The following is a 27,143-nucleotide window of genomic DNA, read 5'->3' on the forward strand; positions in this document are numbered from 1 at the left end:
AGCACGGAATGTCTTTCCATTTCTTTGTGTCTTCTTCAATTTCTTTAAAAAATGTCTTACAGTTTTCAGCATATAGGTCCTTCACATCCTTGGTTAAGTTTATTCCTAGGTATTTTATTCTTTTTGCTGCAATTGCAAAAGGCATTGCTTTTTGTATTTCTTTTTCTGAGATTTCATTGTTACTATATAGGAATGCAATGGACTTTCGTACGTTGATTTTGTAGCCGGCAACTTTACTGTATCCATTTATTGTTTCTAATAGCTTTTTGGTGGAGTCTTTAGGGTTTTCTATATATAGCATCATGTCATTTGCAAAGAGTGATAATTTAACTTCTTCATTCCCAATTTGGATGCCTTTTATTTCTTTCTCTTGCCTGATTGCTCTGGCAAGGACTTCCAACACTGTTAAAAAGCAGAGGTGATAGGGGACAGCCCTGTCGTGTTCCTGAACGTAGAGCAAAGGGCTTCAGTTTTTCACCATTAATTATGAGATTAGCTGAGGGTTTGTCATATATGGCCTTTATTATGTTAAGGTATTTTCCTTCTATACCTATTTTATTAAGTATTTTAATCATAAATGGATGTTGTATCTTGTCAAATGCTTTTTCTGCATCAATTGATATAATCATATGATTTTTGTCCTTTATTTTGTTTATGTGATGTATCACATTGATGGATTTGCGGATGTGATAGTCCCCCCAAAACTAGTCTAGATTACATAGTGAATTAAATGTATTTTTAAACATACTTGAAGGGGTTAGAGAATTTTATGTACATTAGAGGAGACAGAGTGAAATGTACTAAAGTAACAGATATAAGAAAACACATCAAGAAAACTGATTAACCTGATACACTTTGACTATAAAGAACATAACAAAACATAAATAAAGATAATTACAATATCTGGGGTTTCAAAATTTCTATGACAAATGGCCTGTCAAACTTACTTTCTCGGTGACAACTAAAAGCATATCATCACTTGGAAAATATTTTATTAAATTTTATAGCTTATAGTTTTGGATTATGGTTCAGTATGGTTTAGATAGATTGGTATGAATTATATATATAAAACCACCAATCTCAATATATTAAAACAGAACGCTGGGAAAATGTCAGGTTAATATATAAACAAAGAAAAAATTTCATCTGTCGTAGTGTCAAATATATTTGTTACCAGGGAAATACTCAGGGTAGATGTTAAAACCAAATGGTGATATGAAATGTTGCTTACAACACTAAAATTATGCACTGAGGTTGATGAAACTGAGCATGACAAGCATTCAAAAAAGTATTTGAGAACTTGATGCATAAAATGGATTTCTTACTATTGTATTTCCTATATTATTATATTTGTTTTCATGAATACTCCTACAATTTCTGCAATTGCTATAATCAGAGGAAAACACAGCTTTCAGAAGACTCTACTTTTGTCTCATGTCAAATTTTTGTTATATTCAAAACAAATTTATAAAATAAACATAATAATATGAAACGTATGGAGTCTTGTTAGCATAACTCTTATGCTGGCAGTTTTCATTCATAGCCTCTATGCACATCATCAGTCTCCTATGAAGAATGCATAGGACTCTTCATAGTAATAGTAATACAGTAATTACCTACTGCGTTAATGAGTTTAAATATGCTAAGCACTATATCACAACCAGTACCTTTGACTCATGTCATACATTTAGCCCGCTGTGCCGCTAAAATCCCCTGATGTACAACCTCAATATATAATCTGGAAACCTAAATGGGAATTAACAACAACATTGTGTCCAATTTTATCTCCTCTATACTTTACAAAATGGTGTAAAGGCGATTTGCCAGGTACTTTGATCAATATTTACAGGGAAACTTGTCCACTTTGGCTATTATCCTGAAAACTGACATTGAAATTTGCTTCTTTTAATTTTATCCTCACATTTCTAAAATTTTACATGAAATATTGTTTTCTTTCATTTCTTTTTTATTTTACTTTTAATTTTATAAACTCAAGGTAGAAATATGTGAGTTTAGTTTATTATTCCATGAATTTAGAATTGAGCTACAACTAGATCAAGCTATTTTATTTCTTCCAATCTAAAAATTGTTCATATAATCTTTACATTAAAAAAATTATAAAAATATATATCCTGTGTACTTTTTTAACCTGTAGCTCATAGTTTTTTCCCCCTAGATTTAAAATGAATCTTTATTTATCAGAATTCCCATTTTATTGAATACCTTTCCTCCACAAATAAAATCAATCCTAAGGTTTTTCAGTAATTGAAATGAGTTGTATCCCTTACATATGAACTCAGTTAAATCCATTGTTTCTGGAATCTGTTCATCATAAAATTCATGTCTGATACATAATTCCTTTCTGTGACCCACGGCTGTTATGTCCTTCCTTTGAGACTCCAGAGCAGAGATCATAAACATATGAGATCTGACAATTAAGTTCTAGAACTCACCCTAGAAGAAGTGCTACATATCTCATTGTTGAATATCACTAAGGTCACCTTCGAAGTACTCGCCTTGGGAAGCGATGCACTGACGCCAGCACCTAGTCTACCCTTCAAAGCAATTTTGGAACTCTTTTTCTGGAATGGCTATCAGAGCTGTCGTCGTATTACCCTTGATATCCTGAATGTCATCAAAATGTGTTCCTTTCAATATTTCCTTTATCTTTGGGTAAAACAAGAAGTCATTGGGGGCCAGATGAGGTAAATAGGGAGGGTGTTCCAATACAGTTATTTGTTTACTGGTTAAAAACTCCCTCACAGACAGTGCCGTGTGAGCTGGTGCCTTGTCATGATGCAAGAGCCATGAATTATTTGCGAAAAGTTCAGGTCACCTTAAGTTTTTCATGCAGCCTTCTCAGCACTTCCAAATAGTAAACCTGGTTAACTGTTTGTCCAATTGGTACAAACTCATAATGAATAATCCCTTTGATATCAAAAAAGGTTAGCAACATCATTGCAACAAGTTTGCAAACTTAATTGGCACACCTTGTAGCTAGTACAACACAGCAGTCACCGTAATTCTCCAAAAGAAAATTAATAAATTTATTTTATGAAATACTTATTTATATAATTACTTACTGATATGAAGCATTTCTACATTTTTTAAAGGCAAAAATTTTAAGTGCCAATATATATTGAGCTAGTAGAAAAAAGGTTGAAACAAAGCCCTCTCGAGCTCACAAAGTTATATCCAATAAGACAAGAGAAGGCATATCTGATTTGTTCCAATCAGGTTTCTTGGAATTACAAAAAAAGGTTTTTGGTGTGTTTTTTTTTTTCTGCCAAGGATGAACTTAGCTCACTATAGAAAGAAGTTTCTTTGAACGCTGCTGCTAAACTCACTTCATTTTGAAAAAGTAAACTCCAAGGCATGATAGTGCAAGGGGTAAGTTTTCCATTTATAGACTAATTATAGAACATTTATTGACTGTGCTGTCTCTAATTTCCAATTAATTTTAAAGAACAGAAACTGTTTTCATAAATTTCACTTTGCCTGAATTTACCAGTATACTCATGAATCATGACAGACGAGGGCAATTTGATTTTCTTGATGAATCTGTCTCGCACCTGCACATTGGGTCCAAATGTTGAGTTTCTGAAAACTGCTGTGAACAAGGACTCTCCTCTTGCAAGTCCAGGGGTCTAAGAAAGGAATTCTCCCCCAGATTAAGTTCTCAAACATTTTTTTTCAGTAAGTAATTAAGAAGAAAACAGCACTAAGTGGGTAGTTTCTTTTCTTTCATTAAATCGGGGAGGTCTGAATATTCCTCGAGCCTCCATAGAGATGCATCGTGGATCACAATTCCTCCAATATCCCTACTAGAAAGCTCTGTAGGGTCAGATATTCATGATCTCTGTTGTCTGATTCCTCAACTCTGCCTCCAGCTACTCTTTGGAAAGGAAGAAGTTCTGCTCCACTCCCAGGATGTTTCAGTCCAACACTGGTAGAAGGAAATTGGAAAAGTCTACAGCTGAGGTCGAGACATAAAGACACTACTTTCCATGCAAGAATGGCTCAAAGTACTTTCTTGACTGTGTGGATGAATAAATCAGAATAAGAGGGACGAGATCTGAGGCTTCCCTGTGTCCTAATGTACATCTATATTCAGCTACAAACCCAGTTAGGATATCCGAGGACTGGACACCGGTTCCAAACTTTCGAGTGGCATCTGTCTGCTTAGCATGGCCAGCTGCAATCTTCTTGCTTGTTCTTTTTCATTTTTCATCTGAGTGATGCATCTTAATCTGTTACTTGCGCCTAACATTCAACAACTTGCTCACTTGTTTCCACATCTGCACACATTGCATGTGTGAAGTGCATCATAAGCCTGTAAATCACCCTTTCATTACTTCATTACTTTCATGTCTTTCATTACTTCATCTTCAGCAAAAAGTCAGTGCCATGTTTTTTAACAACTTTGGCATAACTCTGAGAAGTATTTGGCACTGAAGGCACTTTGTACTCTTGCTGGTTAGTATTTCCTGGATTGGGAATAGCAAAGGATTTCCTTTGACTATATCTTCAATTTAGTCTAAAGAGAAGATACTAAAGCAGGAGAGGAATTGTTGGTGGAGATGGAGCTGAAGAGACAGCTCACAGAGGATGCCAGCAGCTGCTTATGGATAAACTCCCCTCCACGTGTTTCTGCTCCATTTCACTGGAAACACCACCAATAACTTTTGTCTCTGATCTCTAAGAATCCCACCCAAACTCTCTTCATTAACTTTGCTTGTGTTATCCTAAAAACTAAAAAAGTTTTGAACAAGGCTAATGGTGACAGATTTCAATTACTTGCAGAAGAAATTCTGTGTTGCTAATTTGTAAGTTACTGATCCTAAAAGTTTTATCTTGTTTTACCTCCCCGAGTGAAAAACACTGTCTTCAATGGCCTCTTACAAATATTAATAGCTGTCCCCAAATATAGTTGTACTTAGAATGGCACTATCACAAAGGGGGTCTACCTGACCCTGGCAGGAAGGGGCAGGGGAGGCAGAGGAGGCTCTGATTGGGCCATGTCTGTGCTTGGGCCCCTTAACTTAGGAAGAAAGTAGACCCCAGAGAAGTGCCGACCCGCAAACCTCAATGTGGGACCTGGAGCAGTACCCAAAGGTGTTTATATGTAGATGTTGTGTTTTTTTAAAAAAGTACTTTATAGATTTTTTACATGTTTAATCAGTTTAGATCTTTCTTCTTTTTACAAAGATTTTAAACCATTTACATTTATTGTTCTAATTGTTATGTAGATGATGTTCTATAATCCTATTTTATGCTCTTATTTTACTCTTATCTTCTTAATAGCATAATTAACTATTTTATAATATATTATAAGTCTTGAAATATTAGAATAGTCTTTATTCCATACTGCCTTTGAAAAAAAAAGAGATGAACAAGATGAACACTTTTGTACCTTTTCTCTTACCTTCTGACTCTTCCCATATAGTTTTATTTCATCTTGAAGGTAGAGTCCATTAATTTTCTTTGTTTCCTGTTGTATCCAATTTGCTCCTGCAATTGTACTGAAAAGTTAAGATTTTTCAGTACCAGCTCTCCTTTAATTTCAGTGTTCTGTATTCCAATTTATTTTTATTTGTCTTTTTCTGATGTTCATGATATTGTTTAATTAAATCTAATTATTTATTTTCAAAAACAACAACTGAATTTAGTGGATTATTGATACAAAACTGTACCTATATTTTGAGATATCAGTATTATTTAACTCTTGAATGCTCATCATTAACCCATTGAGTCTTTCTGAGATGTTTTTGGACATATTAAGAGATAACCTGTACAATATGTATTTATACAAGAATAAAGAATGATCAATTTGGATGAGGTAGGAATTTGAACTAAGTGAACTAATACTAGGAAATGCAAAAAGAAAAAAAATATATTGTGGCTGAACTCAAAGTGTGGAATTTCACATTTTAAGGTGATGGATTATATCAAGTATTTGGATAAATTATTTAATCAGTATTTGTTAGACATGTTATTTTATTGTGTATTGGCATTGAATATTAAAGATGTTAATGTCTTCTAGTATTGGTTTACATTTATACATTTTACTTAGAACATACTAGGTTATTTTAATTTTTCTCAATTCCCAATCTTGAAAATTCATTTACTTACTAGAATTATTTATTTATTTATTTATTTACTTATTTATTTTTATATCCTTGCTTATTCAGTCATCCCTCATTGTTCTGTGCTCTTCTCTGGGGATTCCTATTAGTGACACAGTATATTCTCATTCTCCATTTTCTCTTGCAATTATTTCTGTACATTTTTTAAATTACTCCAGTCGGTCTTCTGTTTCACTTGTCTGATTTTCTTCAAGAAAAATTCTACTACACTGAACTAAATGTTTTCAATGATGATTTTTTCCTACATCTAAGAAAATGTTTTAGTCTTTTCTGGGTTCATTGTTAAGACCTACTTTCAGTTTACTAAGCACGGGTATGAGTTGTTTCTATAAAAGTTTCTAGGAATTCATATGAAAATTTTTTTCTTTAGAAGTTCATATTACCTTTACCATTTTTTTATTTCTCTTTTTCCTTTGTTGTTTCAGAATATTTTGTTTCTTTGTTTTAAACTGAGAAGAGATTTTCTTTAAATTAATACTCTACTAATTAGCTTGCTTACTTCTGGGGAAAAGGACTCGAAACAGACTTAAGAGCATAAAAGTTTGGTATTAGGAAATAGGCCAGCTTAAGAAGTTCCCTTTAATTGCTCTTAAAACTCAAATAATAGCAGAACATATCCTTGTATTTAAAAATATTAAATGCAATTCTTGATTTCATGTTGCAATTCTATAACCCAAAAAAGAGAATAAATGAATAAACAGAACTGTACATATATATGTGTGTGTGTGTATATATATATATATATATATATATGTTATATACATTCTAACATACAGCTTTCAGTGAGTATATATATATATATATATATATATATTTTTTTTTTTTTTTTCTAATTGTTATATAGGTGTGTATACACACACAAACACAGACACACAAAGCCAACAATTAAGTTGGAGGACTATCCTAGACAAAGTTGTACATACTTTATTACTGAATATCACTATGGTCACCTTTGAAGTACTCCCCTTGGGAAGTTATGCACAGATGCCAGCACCTAGTCAACCCTTCAAAAAAATTTTGGAATTCTTTTTCTGGAATGGCCATCAGAGCTGTCGTCATATTACCCTTGATGTCATGAATGTCATCAAAATGTCTTTCTTTCAATATTTCCTTTATCTTTGAGAAAAGAAAGAAGTCATTGGGGGCCAGATCAGGTGAGTAGAGAGGGAATTCCAATACAGTTATTTGTTTACTGGTTACAAACTCCCTAACAGACAGTGCCATGTGAGCTGGTGCATTGTCATGATGCAAGAGCCATGAATTGTTGGCGAAAAGTTCAGGTCGTCTTTTTCACATAGTCTTTCCAGCACTTCCAAATATATAGTAATAGCAAACTTGGTTAACTGTTTGTACGGTTCATACAAATTCATAATGAATAATCCCTCTGATAACAAAAACGGTTAGCAATATTATTGCAACAAAATTCTCAAACTTAATTGTCAAACCTCGTGTGTGTGTGTTGTGTGTGTGTGTGTGTGTGTACACACAAATGGTGCCAAACAAATGTATACACATTGTAAGAAAGGAAAACTGTATTAAAATTGTAATACTCTATATATACCAATAACAAAAGATGAATACAAGTCACGTTTGACTTCTGCATTTACAAAGGTGCTCAAAGTGGTTACCATCAGCATCCAGACACTTCTGATTACAGCAAATTACTGCTTGAGCAACGTTGAGAAAAGTGTTCACTGTATACATTTTTTAGGCACCCTGTGTGTGTGTGTGTGTGTGTGTGTGTATTCACAGAAAGCTATATGCTAGAATGTACATAATAGCACTCTTTCTAATGGCCTTAAAACAAGTAAATAAAACAAGCGAACAAAAACAAATTTTCAACAACCGTAGAATGAATAAATTGTAATATATCCATGAAATGTATATATCCATGAAAGGGGCCAGTACTAATGAATATACTACTAATAATGCATGTATTCACACCTAGTATTGAGCAAAACAATCCAGACACAGAAAACTGAAGCCATCTATGGTGATGAGAGACAAGGTGATGTTACCATTGGTGAGGAGAGTTGTGACCAAGAGAGAGCACGGGAGATCACCTGGGAACTGAGAATGTTGTGTGTATTGCTCTGGAAATGTGCCATATGTGAACTTATGAATATGTTCACTTTGTCAACATTTATTGAGAAACACATTTGTGATTTCTGCACTTTTTTGTACACATGGCAAACTTGAGTTCATTTGTAAAATGAGTGGGATGCAGGGGTTACTGCATTGCATCTGTGTCTGTTACACATCTGTAACAATTATCTGCATTATCTGTAACTAATATGTTACCCAATGATAGCATACATCACATGCCATAAATAAAGAGAGGTTCAAGTAATTCTCATGGAGCATCAGAAGTGGCTTCATGAAGGAACTGTCAGTGTAGAGGACAGACTGGGTTGCAGACAGTCAAAATGAAAGGAAATCACTTAAGACACTATTGCAATACTCTGGGGTCACATCTTAGCATTTCAGGGCTGCACACTGTGCCTTGGGCAGTTAGGTGAGTCACAAATATTTGCTAAATGTGAACAGTATTGGACTGTTATCTTTGACAATAAACTGAGTGATTACATAGGGGGGAAGCAAAGCATGAGCTTTTCTCATCATTTATGCTAATTATCTTTTGGGGAAATTCTGGAAGTAAGGGTAGGTTTGGGGGACTCTGATTCTTATTAAATAAAAATATATTGGGCAACATTTTATGTATATAACCATTAGCATGTTGGAAATATGAAAGTGACAAACATCACAAAAGTGACAAAATACTTGCAAATTGCATGTTTTGAAGAATTCCAATTCTATGACATCCTTATTGACTTACATTTGCACTCACATTTTTTTTTTTTTGGATAAAAACGTATAGCAATATTTTAGAAATGCAAATGTAAGAAAGTATGAGAGGAAGAAAGAGTTTTATGTACCCAAGTCGAAGGTGCTCTCCCTATTGTGGACTAAATCTCTCCACTCAGCCACTGAAACAGCACCTGCTATGGAGGTTCTATTTTCACTTTCAGCAGCATTACTCAAAGAATTATCAGAAAAACTTAACAAGTCCACTACTTTCATCAATCAGCTAACAAACACAACCATGTCCAAAGCAAGTCCATGATTATTTCTATTGCATTGGAAAGCAGAAAATCCAAGATAAAGCAACTCTGGATTTCTTCAAGAGTAGCAAGTTGTCTGAGGCCAACATAACTTTCCACAAGTGTTCTTTCTTCCTGCAAAAGATGTTATCAGTATCACAATTATAAACAATTCTGTCACCTTCAAAGGAATTTAGAAAATGATGTCACTTATAACAGATAAACTGTGAAATATAAATGAGGGAGGGAGCAGATGTAGGATCAAAAAAATTATTTTAAAACTTCAAAATTAATTCTTACCTCATGTAGCTGTGACAAATGAGAAAGCACAAAAGAGAGATAAAGGAAGAGACCAGTGGGGTGACACTGTATGCAGGGAGACTGTTACATGATCAGAAAGCCTGCCTCTGTACCATTCCCACTTCTCACACTTCTCAGCTTTGGCATTTTATGCAAATATGCACCTGACTTGAGTATTTCCACAGACCTCCATTCTCCAAAGAAGCTTGGAGAACAACTTGAAGAGAAATGGTGTGTGTGGGCGTTGGGGGGGGGGGGGGTGAGGGGGAGTGGGATGGGGATGGAGGGGCGGAACCTCTGTTTACTGGCCCACACCCAACAACCTGGTTAAATAAACTTGTATTATTGCAATCACCAATAGCAAGTAGACAGAATCAAATGAGGCGTACATGAAAAAACAGAATACATAAATGTGGGAAAGAAAGATCACATGTACATTTAGTGAAAATTTTCTAGTCGTATTATATTTGTAATCGAGAACAAAATTAATTTCTAGATTTTTAAGTCAAAACTCTACTGACTCACTGGCATTCCACGAAACAGAACAAGCCTCTGACTTGCTCATGCAGAGCAGCTTGAAGACCACAGAGCTTCACTCTGCATAGCTCACAGTATAGGTTTCACTGTAGCTTTCCTACCCCATACCTAGGGGACGATAGGATAGAAAGCCTCCAGGGGAATACAGGACTGTCCATTTGTTTGTATTGTGGACTGCCTCATTCCCAGGCTCCTGCACTCAGAAGGATTAAAAAAAAAAAAAAAATGCTACATGAGCATAGACTCAGAGAGTTATAGAGAGAAATGGTCAGATTTTTGTTTTGTTTTGTTTTGTTTTGGTTGGAGAGATCTATCTGATATCCACTCCCTTACCTACAACCAACAAAAGGAGCAAGTGCTCAGTATGCAAACATATGGTATGGAAGGCAACACACCTGGTCTTGTTCATGGTGCCCTTGCTGTGTGACCTCAGGCGAGTCATTTCCCCGCCTCAACTTTAGTGCACCCCTTGTAAAGTTGGGTTGGTGATAATAACTCTTCCTGGGATTGTTTCAAGAATGTAATTAGATAATGTCTGCAAAAGCACTTTGTGAACTCTAAAGTGCTCAGCAAATATAAGGGGTACCAAATTGGAAAGCTGCCTCTGGGTGGTTCCTTCTCAAATATGCCCAGTATCAACGTTTTAGTGGTAAAGAGGAGTGCTAATATTTCTCATTGGCACTTTTCTACTGCAGAAGTTAAGTAATCTGAGTAGAAGAAATATGGTTTTCCTTGAGACTCAATAAAGCTATTTTCATTTTAATTGGAAAATAGTGGCACATAAATGTTCTTATTTTTCCCTCAATTGACCCTTTGGGGGAAAAAAAGTGAAATATTGCTTACCAGTTGTCTAGTGGAAAAATCTGAAAGTCAGAGGAACACTACTCTGGTCTTGCCATCGCCTCTCTCTGTATGTCCTTGGATAAGTTACGGCTCTTCCCCTCGGTCAGTTCTGATACAACAAATATTTATATAGCCCAGACGGATGCCAAGTTCTGTGCTAAGCTCAGCCTAAGAAACAAAGAAAAGAGCAAAAGGTACAGTCCTTTATATCTAAGAATTTTACAGATTAATAAATCTTTTCATGTCCCAAACAGAAGCGGTAATCACTGTACTACATACCTATCAGGTATGTTAGGAGAATGAAAAGATAGCATGGGAGAGTGCATGGCACAATTGAAAAGTGGTACATCAGTGTAAAGTGGTATTATTACCAGCCGTAAAACCATCAGCAGCACATAGCTGGTTTAAAAATACTTAACAGAGAAGTGGAGAGGGGATTAATATTTACAGAGCCTCTGCTTCAGACACATCTACATATGTTACTTCATCCACACAACAAACTGGTTAGGTGGATATTAGTTGCTACTTTTGACCAATAGGGAAATTGAGACTCATACCAGTTAAAACCACTTAGCTAACAAATCAGAGCACTATTCAAACCAAGGTCAGTCTGACTGCAAAGACTCTACAGAAATAGCTGAGAGAGGACATGCATTGCTACAGAGACCCACGTGTATTTTCACCAGAAAAAGAGTCTCTGAAACTTAATAAAGCAGCCATAACTAGTTGTTGAAACATATTTATTTCAACTTATGTTTAAAAACAAAAGCATTTGAAGGAAGGAAACAAATTCAACTAATTTAATTAATATGGCAACATCAAGGAACCAAAAAAAGGTATTATCTTAACCCCCTAAGCACAACTCATGACTAGAATGATTTTTGTTTAAAGATAAAGCTAATGTTGTTTTATGAATCTTTGAGTAGCTAGGATGGAGAGCAAAACAGCACATTTAGCTCTCACATGGTTTAAAAAAACAACATTTAAAGAGGGCTTCATGAAGTCAAAATTCCTGCAATGCTTTCTACGTGGATTAGCATACCGAGCAAAATATAAAAGGTAGCTTACTGCCCAGATATATTAAGACGAAGAGCTTAACTTCTAATATTCTCTCTCCAATCAGGTATGGATTTATAAAACATTTTATTATGGTTATTTTTTTCCCAGCTGAAACTCACAACTAAATCCACCAACCAGAAAGATTGTTGAATTATATTGGTCTGATTTTCAAAGTTTATTTTTAACCTATATAGCAGAATGAGATAAACGCTGGGGGTATGCAAAAGCTGGAAACTGCTTAGACGAAGCTAACAGGAGCACATATAAATCAAGCAGCCTGGGTTATAAATATGTAATGACTATTCAGAAAAAAAAAATTTAAATGATTGAATCTTTTGCTGACCTAATGGCTATGAATTAACATTTCTCCCTCACAGCAGGAAGAGAACTACTAGTATTTATCTAGCACCTACTAAATGCTAGACCCATGTGATACGTGCTTTTTATGCATTAGCGCATTTACCTCACCCAAAACCCTATGAAGCAAGTAATATTGTCTTTACGTTCCAGCTAAATGATGGAAATTCTAGATGGTAAAATTGAAATTTAGAATTCAAATAATGGTCCAAAAGCACACAACTAATAAATAGTAGAGCCAAGATTCATCTCCGAGTCTGTGTACTCTCACTTCAATATCTTGCATCCTTCTTGCATGTTAGGTAACTTAGAAAGTCACATGTCTTCTCTGTGTGCCATTTGCAAATATAAAGGCTTGAAAGGCAATGAAAAGAATTCCCAGTATAGGTTCATTCATTAATTTTTTTACAAGTAATTGTTAAGTACCTAACTCTCTGCCGAGCCCAGTGATGGGCAACACGGTGGTGAAGAATCTTTCATGAGTTTTATTCTCATGGAGCTTACAGTCTGAATTATTTTAGTGTTTGAACCAGAGGCATATGAAAATTTCCCAGAATCTGGCAATGAACCAGATGTACGTAGTCTGTCACTCACTGTCTGCTGACTCAGGCTAAATAGCAAGCACACCGAGCTCAGTTGTGTCATCTATAAAATAGAGATAATAAAAATTGTACTATTCACCTCATGGTGATATTATGAGGAATTAATAACATAATGCATATGAAATGACCATGAACATTCAAAGATAGACAGATGCATACACGTATACATAAAGGTATCATAATTTTGCTTGCTAAGGAAAAGAATACACTTTTAGCTTATAAAAAAGCAATTAAGTGACACGATGGCAACAGTTTCTAACAGACTGCAAAGTTTTGAGGCTCTTGCTCATGTAGATATATAGATAATAAATTGGAAAAGAAATTGTGGAAAAGGATAATTCATTCATGATTTCAATTATTTGACAGTTGATAGATAGTATCAATGCAACTTAGAGCTTCATAAAGTATAAATTTGGATTTTCTACCTTGTGGATTTACATTTAGCTAATCAACTGAAATCTTTCCACACACACTGGCTGGTGAGAGTGTACCAGGCTAATAGAAAGATTTAACACAAAGAGATGCTCATTGTCCAATGTGCCAGGTACAGTGATGGGTAATGAAGACAGAATGATCCACAAGAAATGGGCCATATTCTCAGGGAACACGGAGTCTACTGGAGATGCAGAAAATAGACAGATGCTACTCACTGTTGTTAAGTGTTAAAATAGGGAAATACAGGGTACAACAGGAACAAAATCTAAAGGCACTTAAATTCATCCTAGCATCCTAGAAACTCTAATCTGAAGACAGGAGGATGAAGAGGCCATTCCCGGATAAAGGGCGGTACGTGGTGGTAGGACAATATTTCCAGCAGAAAGAATGCCTAATGCAAACACAGGGAAGCAGGAGCAAGCCGGAAACACTGGCGACTAGAACCAACTCATTGTGGCTGGAGAATAGCACGCAAGGGTAGAGCGGTGGAACTAGGTTGCAGCAAAATATGGAACTGGAGATTTTAACAAGGGAGAGGCACACGCACATAAAGACTGTTGAGGATGCATTAAGGAATGTGGAATTTCTCCTCATAGTAAAGTAATTGATATTACAGAGGCTTTGAACTTCAGCTTGATTTTTGGCTCGCAGGAGGGCAAGAAAAGTCACGATCAGACCTGCTCTTAAGAGACATCCCACTGATTTCTGGGTGGACAATGGGTTGGTCAAGTTCAGCCAGGAAGCAGACTAGGAAGAGGTTGAAATCTCTAAGATCAAGCTTTTGCTGAGAGACCATGACCCATGACTGAAAATAAGTGAGGACCATAAATATACATTGTGAGCGGAGGAGTTTGCCAAAGACGTTAAACACTGATTGAAACCCAGAAAAGTACTGAGCATGGTGAAGAGGGTCACGGAGGTGAATGAAGGTGTTTCTTTTGGCCTAGGCTTATAGGGCATTCAGGTTTGACTGGAATGATCCCTCCCCGGCCACCTTCAAGGCGTCCAGTTATAGTTTTTGTTCAGATTTGGGGAAAAGTGTGAGTGCTACCTTTTCAGTAAGAGAGATGCGAGCACCATCTGCGGGGTACAGCGTTTACTTAGAAGGGGGCTGGGGTCTGATCTGACTGAGAATTCATTTGTGGCTTTCAGCCCTGTCTTTGTCATCACATGCAGAGCTCTCAGAGCAACTCGTCTCTGCACACATTGCTGCTATAGAGCAAGGTACTGTTTGTCTCCCACAGGAAAAGAGATTTATTCGTTTTAGTGGTGTCATAATATTGAACAGCTGGTCATCGCATCTCAGTGTCTCACTTCTCACACACTTCTGCTTTGTCAGCCACGAGTCCCACGGCTAAACACTGTGAAAAGCAGAGGAAACGTGTTACAAAAGCAATGATGCTGATGAACAAAACATATACCCTCTGCATATAAGTGAAAACCCCAACAATTCTTTTTACCCTGTACTTTTCCAAAATAAATTCTAAAAAATAGTCATGCCACATAGTTGAATGATTTAGCTCATATTTTTATGGTTATGAAAATATTTCATTAATGAAAATATTTTATATTTTCATTAATCTGATTTAGTTCATTATTTCAAAAGGCATATATTCTTAGGAAGATCAGTTATACAACTAGAACATGGACGCTAAACAAACTATTTAAAATCCACAGATTCATTTAATAATTTCTGGTATTTCAAGGCAGGTCACCAGACTCTGGGATTGTCACTTCTAGAGAAGGTCTAAAGACTCAGCTTAGCTGAACTGGTCCCTTGATCTAACCATACAGTAGGCTCAAAGATATCTTTATTTAAAGTCAAAACCCCATATGTAAGTCTTCCCACTACTACTTCTGTATCGTCTGTGGATATTGGGATGATAAGACTAACAACAAAAACAATAATAATGGAGCAGCCCTGGAATAATGGTTAATACTAAAACAACAACAACAGAGTAGCTCTAGCAGGGTGATTTAAGCACACGGGCTCTGGGTTGTATTGTCTAGGTTTAATGTACTGGTTCCAACACTCTTTGACTGTGAGCCTAGACAAGTTACCTACCATCTCTATTCCTCTGTGTCCTTTTTATTTTTATTTTTTAAATAACTCTGTCCTTCATGTGTAAGAAAAAAGAAGACATGAGGGATTATAATACTATCTAACAGGGATGTACTGTAAGGATTAAAAGAAGTAATACATATTAAGTGCTTAGAAAATTATCTGGCACATAGTAAGTGTTCAATACATGTTGCCTATAATCATTATTTTAAAAAAATGTGTGTATGCATCTATATTATTATATTGCTAAATTATTATTATTATTATTATTGTTATTACTATTATCTTAACTTCTTTCTGGCTCATGACAGTCCTATGCGGTAAGTGGTGAATAAAACTCTGCACTTAACTCTGCTATTAAGAGATGGAGTCAGAATTTGACCCAGATGTGCCCAGCACCAAATTCTGTAAGGTCTGCTATTTAGTTTCCTATTGCTCTTGTAACAAATTACTACAAACTTAGCAGCTTAAACAACACAAACCTAATATAGTATAGTAGTGAAGGTCAGAAGTCTGGCATGGGTCTCAGTGGGCTAGAGGCAAAGTTTGGCAAGGCTGCATTCCTTTCTGTCTCCGGGGAGAATCTATTCCTTTGCTCATTCAGGTTGTTGGCTGAATTCAGCTCCTTGTGGTTGTCAGACTGAGGCCCCATTTCCTTGCTGGCTGTCAGCTGAGTACTGTTCCCAACTTCTAAAGTCAAACATTCTTTGCCTCATGGCTTCCTTCCTTCATTGTCAAATCAAGCAATGGAGGGTCAAGTCTCTCTTAGGCCTCGGATGTCTCCTATCTATTCTTCTATCACATTTCTCTGACTGACTCTTCTGCCTTCCTCTTCTAGTTTTAAAGAGCCCATGTGCTTCCATTGGGCCAACACAGAAAACCCAGGGTAGTCTCCCTCCCCTAGGTCCATGAACTTAATTCCATCTCCCAAGTTAATATGTTCCAGAGCTGGGGGCATGGACATCTTTTGTGGGCCATTTTTCTGCCTGTCACACCATGGCACCTCTGATTTGTGCTAGGGAGCAGTTGGAGTTAGAGCATTAAAGCTGCTAATGACAGAAAAAGAGGAGAATGAGCTTCATAAGCAAAAGGGTAAAATTAATCAAATTTTCTGGAAAGCTATTCTAATTGCATATTACATATGAGGCCAATGGTGAAAGCAAGAATGTGGGTAAAATAGGTCAGTTTTGTGAGAAACAAAATAAATTACAAATTTATTAAAGTGGTAAAATAGGGAAAGGTGAAAACAACTAAAAGCAATGTTTAAATTTTAATTTGACAGTGTTAAAGAAGTTCTTGTTTTAAAAAAAAAGAATTATAAAGAAAAGATTAATAGAGTTCAGCAAAAAAAAAAGTGTATACAAGAAGAATATGTGTCAATGTATTAACACCACAAATTTACTAATATCTTATAAATCAATAAGAAGAAAACTGCAATAGATACATAGTCAAAAGGAAATTAGTAAACCGGCCATTCATAATTGAAGAAACATCAGTGGTCAATAAATATATGCAAACACTTAAGTCCATATGTATATTATTCAAGTATTAAATTTAGGCAAAGATAAAAATTTGCCTAAATGAATATTTTCCTAGTGATACAACTTCTAAATGTTTATCTCAAGGAAATAAGCAGAGATATGCACAAAATATTATGTATAAGAATATTTACCAGAGCATTATTTACTTATAATAGAAAAAAGAATAAAAGAGTACATGTGACTAAAATTATTCCTTGTGTTTGCAATCAATAGCTCAGATGATTGTTGTTTAATGTTTTTGGCCAGACATGTGAACAATTTTGGTATTGAAAATGAACAAATGAAAACTATATTCAAAATGTTTTGAAAATAAAATAAAAATCAAACTGTTGAGATTTTCCTAAGAACAGAGACTTGAAAAATAATTTGAGAAAGATGTCCTAGCCATAGTGAATCCAGTAGAAAGCTGCTTTAAAACCTTTTGTAAAAGTTCAAGGTACAAATACAGAACTATTTGGGGGGGAAATGAACTAGAATAAAGTCTAAAACACAAATGTGAAAAAAGCGTATACGTACATTTGATTCCATGAAGATGAGGGTGAACATGGAATTCAGAAAGATACTATCATGAATTAAATTAGATTTAGTCATTAGTTTTCATTTAATGATTCAGAATTCACCATGATTTTTCATTTAATGAGTAAGATTTATGGTACTATAAAAGGCTGAAAATATTATTAATTAATATAAAAGGCTTGGTAAAGAAATATGATTATTGACTCAAAGACAATTCAATATTGGAAATAAAGCATGATTACCTTACATCTGGCAGAGATTTATAACACTAAATTGATAGCAACATTTAACTATAGGAAGATAATGTAAATTTCCCTCAGAGTTCACACTATGAGTAATGAATAATCAGCTGAAAAATAATTGCTATCATAAAACATTATTCATACACTTTACCTCCTAGGACATCTTTGCACAATATTGAATCTGATAAGACTTGATCGGAAATGGAGAAATGATCTCTTCCCCCTGGCATCTGAAAGGGTCTAACAGTCAACAGCAAAGAGACACAAGATCATAAATGATCAGTTAACAATGTATAAGTGATATAAGGTACATAAATTATAATGTATATGTTTCCCTTCCTTTGGGATATTTACTTAGAAAGAAGCAGGCTACATTTTTTAGAGAGATTAAACATGAAGCTATTTTCCATGTGTAAAAACACAAGTATTTTGATCATTACTATCTTCCTCTGAAAAACACTTTATTTTCTCCTGTATTCCCCTCCTAAAAATCCACTCATAACAAAAGATTCAAGTCTGCCCCAAAATTGAATCTGCCATTTGGTTCCTGCTCACCAGCTACAACATTATATGCTGTGCATGAATCCCCATATCCCATGTTAAATGTACGTTTTTCAAGCCTTGAAATGAGAGTTCCACTGTCTAACAGAGACAGTATAGTACTGAGAAAAAGAGCAATTGATTAGACAACTTTTGAAATTTCTTGATTAGTGTTTACTTTTTCCTTGAAGTAGTACTCAAGGGAGGTCAAGCTCCCTACCTGCATCCACCCTCAGCCAGGTACTGTGTGAAGATGCTTGGGGAAGTCCAATGAACAGAAAAGACAGGTTATCCCTAAAGTCTAGGCATACAATCTTCTGATTGTTTGGGATCTTCTGAAGAGACATAATAAAAACATTTTAAAATCAGCATTTAATTATAAGCTGGAGCGTTCATATGGAATACCCACGGGAAACCGTTAGGAAGCTCAAGAGACTCTTCAATTAAAACTGTCCTACTGTAAAATTGAGCCTAAGTCTAGAGTCATCATGGAATGTGTATACTACCAGCAGGCCAAAGGACTAAAATGAAAAAGTGGCAATCCACACACATATAAAAATACATTTTTTTTAACTACATTTAAGCCACAGGATAAGAAAGAAGAGATGACTGTTTCAGTGACTGAGAAGGTTAATAGATTCCTATTCAATACTGTTTAGCTCCTCCAGTTAAAACATCAGCACTCTTCCCTGTTTGCTGTAGTGTAGCCATTTATACTCAGCCTGCAAAGACTTCAGGGCTGGGAGATTTGTCACAGGTTCTGCCTATCCCAAAGGGTTAGTTACTGTTAGGAGACCCCACTAATAACAAAGCCTGCTCTCATGAATTCACACTAATAACTAGACAACCAATACAAATTGCAGAATTGGAGAGATTAACGAGAATGCAGAAACATACAATAAGCAAATCAGCCCTACCTCATCAAGCAAATGTTCTTTGCTGCACAATAACAACGATAATTGAAGACCGTGCTGGAATGGAGCCTAACGGCCTAATAAGTACTTGGCTGTGATTCACTTGCCAATCAGAAACTGAGACATGACAAGTTCTAAAGCAGATGATGCCTGATTTGAGCAGAGGCCTTATTGTTTATTGATTTCAAATTTGGCTTAGAGGGTTACATTAGAGTGAAAAAAAATCTGAGGGAGGGATCAATCAGCCACTGTGAATTTAACTTAAAAGTTTAAGCATGCCTTAAATTCATTTTGTTGGTTGCTCTGTAATCAAAATAGAACTTTTTTTTTTTTTTTTTTTTTTTTGGTATATAACCAAACAAAATGCAAATCCAAGCAATCAAAGTGCTGCAGTGTCCCACTCATGGAATAAGGGACAAGATTTTCTACTACTGGAATCTTACTAGTTGTGCACTTGAGCTAGTTTTTACTAAACTTTAGTCCATTCTGCTGTCAAACATGAATAATAGTGCCCACCTGGTAGGGTTGTTGTGAGGGTTAATCGAGATACGTTGTGGATTTACTCAGGAGCAAATAAAGACTGGATGTGTAAGATCAGCGATACCTCCCAGCATTTCTTCCCATGAGTCTATATATGAATGGGAAATTTTTATTTTGGTTGCAAGAGGAAGGAAGAAAATGGTGCACGGTGACCAGAGGCAGAGGAAATCAAGTTGAAAAAATAGAGACTAAATTTTATTGTCCAGCCACTTCAAGTTCTGAAAAAGAGGTGCAAGGCAGAAGATGAGGGATCATTTTGACAATGGATAGTGAGAGACAAAGTGTGCAGCCAGCTACACTGCAGGGGTGAGGGAACAGAGAGTTAGGAAAAACAATGTTCTTCCCATTTCTTTATCAAGCCAGAGTGTAGAACAGACAAGAAGCATCGGCGGAGTCAGCTATGCCTGGCAGGGAGGCAAACATTTCAAGGATACCACTGATAGTGGTGGCCATGGTGAGATAGTTCTCTCAAAAGTTTTTTGGGCAATAAATGCCCAAGAGAATGCTAACATAAAAGAATACGATTTTGACTTTTCTTGAGCACATAAGAAACACCTCTTAGATATTCTACAGAGTAGTGGAAGGGCTTGGCAGGAAAGTGGAGAGGGCTGCTGAATGGAGCTAAAGAATCACTGAGATCTGTAGCTTCACATATTTTGTAACTGCAGTTAATAACACCTGCATCATTTGAGTTACCTGTCCACCATGTTTTTGTTTTTGGTTTTCACCTTAACTAAAGAAAGACAAGCTCCTGGAGGACAGATGCATATCTTAAATGTTTCATATTCCCCACATTACCCAGCACTATGCTGGGCACAATTTAGCTGTTTAATATATTCTTATTGACTTTCATACTGCACAGGCCAAAGGAATTGATCAATAAATAAATGAGAGGATACTTTAGAAAAAATTGACAAACAAGAAATGAATAAATCACCAAGAACAGATGGCATCTAACCAAATGTTTTTAAAGCAGTCAGAGGACACTGGAATTGCTGGCTGAAATGTTTAATGTTTCATTAGAATTGGACACTGCAACAACCCCTGGCATATTGCCATCTTGTTTTTAAAAGACTTGAAAAGTGACCTTGGAATTGGTTTGCTGCTACAAATTTGAAAATTAGTATATTATATGATGAATATTAGTAATGAAATAAGCAGCTTTTAGTTGTTTTTAGAAAGAAAAAAATGGGCCAAAAAGTGGAATTAAATTTAACTAAGTGTTATTTATATGCTGAAGAACAGGGGAAGAAAGGGGAACCAACAGAAACAATTTATTCCAACTTTTAGAAAGTCTTGGGAAAATTCCAGGCCAACAAATTCACCAGATGAGAGAAAATGCTTACTCATGAAGAGAAATTTGACTTCAATAGAGGAAACAAAGGTAGGAACATATTGTTTCCCTTTATCTATGTAAATGACAACATTGAAGTATATTAGGGAAGGTGACAGGACAAAATATTGAAAGTCTTCATAACAGATGTTAAAGAGAAAGCAAACAATTTCAAAGGTTGAGTGAGCTTTCAGCAAATAGAGCAGAGAGGGAAGGACAGTTCAGGTGCAGGAGATAATGTGTGCAGAGGCTTCAGAGACCTAATGCCAGCCTTGTATCAGGGAACAGCCTCGACTCAGCAAGAAATGGTAAGAGTGCAGTCTCGGCCAGATCATGTAAGTCCTCCCTGAGAAGAATGACGCTACCCTTCAGGCAACACGGAAGTACAGCATTTCAAAAATGGAGTTAACTTGATTTTAAGAAAATAATTTTGGAAATAGAATATAAAGGGAAGTCAGAAGAGATGGAGAGGTAGGCAGAGATTAGCAATAATTAGAAGGTACAAGTGACAGGTTTCGATCAGTTTTCAGGTAGTGAGAGAAAAGAATCAAAGATGACTTGTGTGTTAGATCTTGAGCAATTGAGACAGGAGACGAATAAATTATAGGAAAAGAATACCTAGGTAGAGCACGCTATAATGAATTTGACATGTCACATTTAATGAAAGATAGAAATGTTCAATTGGCAGAACTATAGGTTAAGATAGTTAAAATCTTAAGGATTCCCATTTTACAACACTTATCTAACGACAACATTGAGAATTTCCTTCCCAATCGATCATTCCATCACTTGTAAGGTGAGATATTGTTACCTCCCCACTGGGTTATTTGGATAACGCTTTTACCATTCCCTCTGCTTCCAGTCTGTTCACCTTCAAAATCATTTGCATTCTGTAGTCAATGTGTTCCAGGACCACTAGTTTCCACTGAGGAAACAGTGTCTACTGTCTCCCTCTGGGACGGTCATGCAAAATATCAGCAGTTTCTGAAGGCCCTACAGCTTAGAAATCTGCTTACTTGTTCAAATCAGCATTTCTTGAACTTATTTAGTGATGCAACATGCTTTATATTTTCTTTATTTTTATTTTCCCAGGTGAGATTTTTTAATACCTACGAAACTAACTTAGATCGTGGCCTTGCTGGCACCTTGATTTTTAATTTCTGGCTACCAGAACTGTGAGAAAACAAATTTCTGTTGTTTAAACCACAGTCCACTAAATACAGCAATAAAAGTGCCACTTTATTCCTATCACTCTTGGATTAAAAGGAAATTTTTCTAGTTTCCTAGGTCTTACAGAATCAAGGCAAAATGCATGTTTTTCACTCAACCCTCCAGAAGCTAACACAGACGTACCTTTTAAATTGACTCCCAATCTTCTTTGAACCTTACCCAGACCTTCCCCGGGAACATGGCATTCTTAGAAGCCACTTTGATACAGCTATTTCTGAATACCAAAGACATTCCAATATGACCATTTTAATTGTTTGTGATGTGGGTTATTTTGAAATAAACAAGTTAAAAAAATAAACTTTTAACTATTTCAATTTTGGAAAACATATATTTTTATCTCATCCTTACCCCAATATCTATAAACGCTGCTACTTTCTGATCAACCCAAGGTCAAGAGTGAAATAACATGGAAGCCAGGGATGTGTGAGACAAGAAATGGATTGAAAAATGAAATGGTCTTTGAGAATCATCTAGCAGAAAAACCACATATAATCAGGAGTCATGTCACCACATTTATTTTTCTCAGGAAAAACTATCAATCAATATAAGCTAAGTGTCTGCTTCTTCTCATGTTAACATATACTTTGTCTGGCCTATCTCTCAGTCTTTGATTTCTTAAAAACATACTCCAAATGGGAGTAGATAGATCAAATAGCCTAATAATGGTACTTTTTGTTATCTATTTATATATATGGAAAATTGTTTTTGATAAGCTTTCTGATTTGGCCAATGTTATCTCATCAAGAATATTTATTTGAAGGGGGAAGATTTATGGAGAAATAAGTCAGAGAGTTGAGTCATTATATGATTACTTATCTCAGCATCAAATTTCACAGAAATACCTCAATAATATTTCCATTATTTCCCTTAATCATCAATGACAAACATACATTTGGTTTTACTTAGTTAAATATTTTTATAACGATGAAAAAGCATCGGGTGTTAAACTCTTAAATTGCTAACCTGGTATTAGTTTTGTTTTAGTTTTTGTTTTTTTGATGTAAAAAAGTAATGCTCACTGAGTGGTAGGAATGGCATTATCAAAGAGGTCAGAATCAGAGATTTGTGTCTCAGCATGACTTACTAATAAAAATAAGCATACACATGTAGCCAAAAGGAATGTTTCAAAACTCCTACCTTCGAGGCTGGTCTTGGCCTTGCCACATCTAGAACAAACATAAATCCAACTCAGGTAGCCTTGAAAAAACTCATACAATTCTCTCCTGAAGTACTTTGAAGAGGTGGTGAAGTAGCAGAAGCGCACAACACTCCAAAGGTCCTAATCGGTCCTATTTACCCATCTAGCTCCTTAAAAACCCTCTTTGCAGGACAGTTGCTACTCCTTCAATATCTTTTTTCTCTGAACATGAGCCCCTTTCCCTGACTACTTCCCCTAGAGATAAATTCTTTACTTCCTGAACTTATTATACCCCCTTTCTTATGTAAATCAATCCTACCTTTCCTTTCCTTCAATTCTTCTCTACTGGAGATTCCTTTCCAGTGGGAGACAGCTCTCATTATCAGATCAGCCCAAGACCCAGAAGGTGAGCAGAGAAAACTCAGGCTCTTTTTTTGCAGACATCAGAGGAGAAAACCCAATGAATACCTGTCATGTAATATTTCTGTCACTGTCCCATCTGTTTTGCCAGAACCATTTTGATGCAAATTAATTGAAGATCTACAGCATCACAATCGCCATATCAAGATGTCCTGCTTTACATCCCACTATCCTTAATGTACTCTGTACTCTAGCCAACTACATTCAAATATTTATTGTGTTACATTTGAGCTTAAGTTCAATTATTGTGGGCTCTGCCGATCCATGGCCACTTCAGGCTACCGTGTTCATTCATTCATTCATTCGTTCATTCAACAGATATCTACTGAGGACTTGTGATTGCCAGAGATCTGAGGAGGGGCACTGTAACCAACAAGACAGACATTAGTCTAGCTTTTAGGATATTTTACATTCCATTGAAGGGGAGTGAGAAAATAAAGAACAAATATATTTAAGTAAACAAATTAACAACAAAATGTCAAATGATGCAAAGTGTTAAAAATTAAAATAACTCTATATGATGGAAGTGAGTAAGAAGGTACTTTTGATGTATGGCCTCTTTGAGACCTGAATGACAGAAAGCAAGAGTCATGACAAGATCAGGAGAGGGAATCAGGGAAAGAGAAAGTGTGAGCAGGTAGGAGTGAGTTAGGTATGTTCAGGGAACAGAAAGGAGGCTCTGGGACAGTGGAAGAACAGGTATGAGATAAGTCTAGACTAGGAGGCAAACGACAGGCCATGAAGAGCTTTTTAAGACAGGCTCAGAAATTTGGATTTTATTCCAAGATTAAGGGGAAGCTACTGAAGAGTTTTGAGTTAGGAATTTCCATAACCTGATTTATATTTAAGTACCTTCCTAATACTTTCCTAGATATAGAAATTATATCCATTCCTCAAAGCTCAATTCAAGCATTCCACCTCTATCATTAGGCCATTCCTTATAAATCCTGATCAAAATAGTTTTCCTTGTTATGAATTCTCTGCTAGAACATCAGGTTTTGAGAACAGATAGATCGGAAGGCCAAGTTTTGAAACTAGGGAGCCTTGGGTCCAAATTCCAAATCCACCACTTGAAACTATGTGTCACTTTGAGGGCCACGCCATCCTCCAGCAGCAGCAGGATGCTTTCCAGAGCCTGGGCAAGTTGCTGGGCCCCAAGAACACTGTCGCCCGCCATGTGGAGGGCAACAGGCCTGGCAGCCGACCGCATCCAGCTGGAGCACCAGGGTGCAGAGATGAGGCCGCCCTGCAAGGTCAGCTGGCCGAGACCCGGAGGTGCTACCTCTCCTGCAGGCACAGAAAGCCGAGCTGCAGTCCAAGACGGCGACCCTGGAACTAGCTATGCAAGATGCCCACGAGTGTTACGACGATGAGATTCAGCTCTATAATGAGCATAATGAAACCCTGCCGAAGGAGATTGCAGAGACTGAGAGGAGCCTGGAGAAGTCTTCCTGTGATTGCCGGCACCTGGTGGTCGCCCAGCAAACCCTGAAAAACCAGCTGGACCAGTAACATCGGATGATTGAAAATGAAGGCAACAGGTTGAGCTCCGCCTTCATTGAAACTCCTGTCACTCTGGTCACCCAAGCCACGGAGCTTCTCTCAGACCTCGACCTACTGGGAAAGATCTTTCCAGGGCTGTACAGGATATAACAACAGCAAAACCTCCCCAAGAAGGTTCCAAGGAAAAAGAAATTATAGCTAAAGACAAAGCAAATGAAAGCCTGGAAGACACACCACTGAATGGTCTGGAAGACACAACGCCGGTGCAGGTGGTAGTTAAAGAAAGTGAATCTAAGCTTGAATCAGAGGGTAAAGAAGCAAGTTCCTCTACCCCAGAAGGGCTCCAAAAGGCATGCCAGATGGAGGGCAGATAAGCAAAGCCTTGGAGAAATTCTGCAAGCTGGTCAAGGAGATAGCAAGAAGCCCCAAGGAGCCCAAGCCCCCAGCTGACCTCTACACCAAAGGGTGGTGCGTGCTGGTCTCCAGGGACGCTAGTTAAGTGGAAGCTAGATTTTGTTCCTTGTCCGTCCCTGCTAGGAACAGCAGCCTGCAAGAGAGAAGCCCTTCCAGGACTTTGGCATATGAGAAGGTGGAAGTGATGAAATCCAGGGAGAAGTTTTCAACTGACAGTATTCAGACGAATGAAGAAACTGCTGTCATTGTGGAGATCATGATTGGAAAGAAAAAAGAAAGCAAGAAGAAACTATGAAAGAAGGACTCTCAAAATGTCTAGGCTCCATGGGAGAAATGTCTCTGGGCCACTGTAGAGGATGTGATTTGATGCTGTAGAACAAATAATAAAGAGTGAGTGTTCCTGTTTGGATTAGACCATAGTTGGCCCATCTGAAACTGCCAGTGAAGCCTTAATTAAAATATTGTCTTTGCTTGCAAAAAATAAAAAAATAAAAACAACAACAACAACAAAACTGTATGATGTTTAGAAATCTACATAAACTTTCTGAGTCATGGCTCAATTATCTCCAGAGAGATAATAACTAATAATGCTTTCCTTAAAAAGATGTTCTGGATCAAATGACATCGTTTATGGGAAGTACCTAGCACAGCATATGAAACATAGTAAGAGATTTTAAAAAATTAGTTTCTTTAATCCAACCCATTCCCATTCATTCAACAAAAGTTTACTGAGTTCCCAGGGAAATGGGATAGAAACTGTGAGAGGTTACAAAGAGCAATCACCTATAGGCCTTTCCTTCAAGGATTCTTCAATCCCTCATCTAATAAAAGAGAGAAAACATGCAGGCAACGTCTGTAGTACAATGGTATAAAGTGACAAACACTACAAGTGAGGAACAGACAAGTTCTGTTAAAGCAAAAACAAAGAGGTATTTCTCTTCTTCTCTCCCTTCATCCTTCTTTCTTCCCTCCCTCCCAACTTTCCCACTGCCAAAGTTGTGCTTCTTTTTTGCAAGCTGCCCTCATCGTATAGGAAAGTAAATGGCTACTCAGTGTTGTTGGGCATCGTGGCCTCAGCCAACTTCTGCTCACATAAGACTAATAGTAACTCAATATAACAGAAAAGTCCTAAAACTCCAGGAAAGACTCAAATGGCCAAATTAGAGTTACTGACCCATTCTAAACCTATCGCTGAGATAGAAAAGATGGAGTACTTTAAATAATCCAGGTGTAAATTCACCTAACCACATAGGGCCATATGGTGTGGGATAAGCCACATCAGAACCATGGGGCAAGGGGTGTGCAGTGGATTGAATGGTGTTCCCTCAAAAGATATGTCCAAGTCCTAATCCCCGCTACCTGTGAATGTC

At 36.6% G+C, this 27,143-nt stretch overlaps 1 long non-coding RNA gene and 2 pseudogenes across 3 annotated transcripts in view; 1 reads left to right on the forward strand and 2 right to left on the reverse strand.

Annotated features, from left to right (window-relative positions):
* LOC141568474 (uncharacterized) overlaps window positions 1-27,143 on the reverse strand; it is a 145,333-nt gene that overhangs the window by 99,163 nt on the left and 19,027 nt on the right. For all 3 annotated transcript variants that reach the window (XR_016021740.1, XR_016021741.1, XR_012491619.2), the window contains exon 3: window positions 10,928-11,095. This is a non-coding gene — a long non-coding RNA (uncharacterized LOC141568474). The remainder of the gene's footprint in view (window positions 1-10,927; window positions 11,096-27,143) is intronic.
* LOC109455137 (BRISC complex subunit Abraxas 2 pseudogene) lies at window positions 3,252-6,797 on the reverse strand (annotated as a pseudogene).
* On the forward strand, window positions 24,935-26,068 carry LOC109455136 (filensin pseudogene; annotated as a pseudogene).

Source organism: Rhinolophus sinicus, chromosome 7 (assembly GCF_057876585.1).
Source record: "Rhinolophus sinicus isolate RSI-liver-muscle chromosome 7, RSI-T2T, whole genome shotgun sequence".
NCBI classification, from domain to species: Eukaryota; Metazoa; Chordata; class Mammalia; order Chiroptera; family Rhinolophidae; genus Rhinolophus; species Rhinolophus sinicus.